The sequence below is a fragment of the Hippoglossus stenolepis genome, chromosome 16 (assembly GCF_022539355.2).
Source record: "Hippoglossus stenolepis isolate QCI-W04-F060 chromosome 16, HSTE1.2, whole genome shotgun sequence".
NCBI classification, from domain to species: Eukaryota; Metazoa; Chordata; class Actinopteri; order Pleuronectiformes; family Pleuronectidae; genus Hippoglossus; species Hippoglossus stenolepis.
In genome coordinates, this window is record NC_061498.1 from 765,126 (window position 1) to 768,431 (window position 3,306).

At 43.5% G+C, this 3,306-nt stretch overlaps 1 protein-coding gene across 1 annotated transcript in view; it reads right to left on the reverse strand.

Moving 5' to 3' along the window:
* Nucleotides 1-1,981: 1,981 nt before the first annotated feature.
* The window catches only part of cdipt (CDP-diacylglycerol--inositol 3-phosphatidyltransferase (phosphatidylinositol synthase)), a 9,939-nt gene continuing 8,614 nt past the window's right edge, over nt 1,982-3,306 (reverse strand). The window contains exon 6 of the mRNA XM_035180921.2: nt 1,982-3,306. This exon is cut by the window's right edge and continues 749 nt beyond it. The gene's annotated coding sequence lies outside the window, so the exon portion shown is untranslated.

Below are 3,306 nucleotides of genomic sequence, written 5' to 3' on the forward strand. Positions count from 1 at the left end.
ATCCACCCGCCAAAAACACACCACTTTCATCCACCGACAACGCCACAAAACACCACATTTAACATCCACCAGCACCAAACCCGTCCACAAACACCATTTAACATCCACCAGCACCAAACCCGTCCACAAAACACCACATTTAACATCCACCAGCACCAAACCCTCCAGAAAACACCACATTTAACTCCACCAGCACAAACCCCACAAAACACCACATTTAACATCCACCCGCACCAAACCCGTCCACAAAACACCACATTTAACATCCACCAGCACCAAACCCGTCCACAAACACCACATTTAACATCCACCCGCACAAACCCGTCCACAAACACCACATTTAACATCCACCAGCACCAAACCCCGTCCACAAAACACCACATTTAACATCCACCAGCACCAAACCCCGTCCACAAAACACCACATTTAACATCCACCAGCACCAAACCCCGTCCACAAAACACCACATTTAACATCCACCCGCACCAAACCCCGTCCACAAAACACCACATTTAACATCCACCAGCACCAAACCCCGTCCACAAAACACCACATTTAACATCCACCCGCACCAAACCCCGTCCACAAAACACCACATTTAACATCCACCCGCACAAACCCGTCCACAAAACACACATTTAACATCCACCCGCACCAAACCGTCCACAAAACACCACATTTAACATCCACCAGCACCAAACCCGTCCACAAAACACCACATTTAACATCCACCGCACCAAACCCGTCCACAAAACACCACATTTAACATCCACCAGCACCAAACCCCGTCCACAAAACACCACATTTAACATCCACCCGCACAAACCCCCCAGAAAACACCACATTTAACATCCACCAGCACCAAACCCCGTCCACAAAACACCACATTTAACATCCACCCGCACCAAACCCGTCCACAAAACACCACATTTAACATCCACCGCACCAAACCCGTCCACAAAACACATAACATCCACCAGCACAAACCCCGTCCACAAAACACCACATTTAACATCCACCCGCACCAAACCCGTCCACAAAACACCACATTTAACATCCACCCGCACCAAACCCCATCCAGAAAACACCACATTTAACATCCACCCGCACCAAACCCCGTCCACAAAACACCACATTTAACATCCACCAGCACCAAACCCCGTCCAGAAAACACCACATTTAACATCCACCCAAACCCGCCACAAAACACATCACCAGCACAACCCATCAGAAAACCACATTTAACATCCACCAGCACCAAACCCCATCAGAAAACACCACATTTAACATCCACCCGCACAAACCCGTCCACAAACCATTAAACACTTTAACATCCACCACAAACACAAAACCATTTAACATCCACCGCACAAACCTCCACAAACACCACATTTAACATCCACCGCACCAAACCCGCAGAAACACCATTTAACATCCACCGCACAAACCCGTCCAGAAAACACCACATTTAACATCCACCAGCACCAAACCCCGTCCACAAAACACCACATTTAACATCCACCGCACCAAACCCGTCCACAAAACACCACATTTAACATCCACCGCACCAAACCCCGTCCACAAAACACCACATTTAACATCCACCGCACAAACCGTCAGAAAACACCACATTTAACATCCACCGCACAAACCCGTCCAGAAACATTAACATCACCCACAAACCCGTCCACAAAACACCACTAACATCCACCACAAAAAACACCACATTAACATCCACCGACAAACCGCCACAAACACCATTTAACATCCACGCACAACCCGTCCACAAACACCATTAACATCCACAAAACCCGTCCACAAACACCATTTAACATCACACCACAAAACACCACATTTAACATCCACCCGCACCAAACCCCGTCCACAAAACACCACATTTACCAAGATTCACCGATCACGTGACAACAAGCAGTTATTTCTCACTAAAGAAACTTTTACAAGTAAACAAAACAAAGAGCTTATTTTCATTGTCTTTATTTTGTAGCTGCTTTTACAGTGAATTCAAACGACCTGCACCTCAAACTCAATATCCATCAAATACTTGTATTACTACAATTAAAATATTTTAAATATAACATAGGCTTTGATGTTCATGTAGTTGTATCTTAGAAGCACACATTCTAGAAGTTTCATGAAAAACAAGAGGCAGATATTTAGAATTGAACACATTGAGGATTGAAACACACACGGACACTTGGTGCTCCTCACGCGAGGTGGAACTTATGACCTGCATAACTCTGGGTCTAAATCAACTGAACATAACAAACAAGTGAAGAACATTAGAAATAAAAAGCACCAAGTGATCAAAATGCAACAATCATCACTTAATCACCATCCAACATTGAAAACTGAGGCCCGGAGCTCACAAGAGGCATTTTGAAGCATGAACACGTTTCCTGTGAAACAAAGAGCTTTTATTTTGGTTTGATGTCCAAGGGAGACGGCGTCAGGTTTTTGGTCTAAGTTACAGAAAATTAAGAATAAAAGTGAAACAAACAGGGAAATAAAGGAGGAGTTTTTTATTTACAGGAGTCGACGGTTGTTTAAGGGCCACTTTGTAACTTATGGTCTTGATACAGGTGAGAAAATATTGTAGGAACAGTTCCCAGGTCTGTTAGAAGAGCGATTTCAGGGTCGTCAGGTTACGTCTGGTTCAACTGAGAGATTCTGGAGAAAAGCTACGAGGAATCGAACCTGTGTTTATTAATGACTTTGTCTCAAACACAAATACTTTCATATCACAGAGAAAGAGAAACATCGAACACTGATATTTGTTCCGTTTTCATAGTTTCTGTAGTGGACTGAAGGATTCGATTCTCCTGCACTTTGAAGTTTGAACAGACATGTAAGAGCGTTTTTAACGGATCTGTAAAACATGAATGAACGATGCATTCAGAATATTAAAGCAGATTAGAAAGTAGTAAATGTCAGGGTCTGATAATGTATCTGCTGTGAATCTGAGTGAGCTGTGGGGCCGCCTCCCACTTAGCAGTGATATTGCTGTTTTACTTTCTGTTGACAGGAAACATTTATGAATTCTGCTTCTGAGTAAATCTGATATTTTTTTTCTGATGCGTCTCATTTTCAAAATGAAACCGAAGCAGCATAATGAACAATGTGAGTGACAGTTAGGCCACGTTAACAAAATGTTACAATTTACACTAATGAATCGGAGAAGAAAACACTGACAGGCTCCGCCCACACTGACATGTTTTAGTTTTAACACTAAATCAGTGTATGTGTCAGTAATAATCCCCCCCCCACACTAACACACATGTACACTGG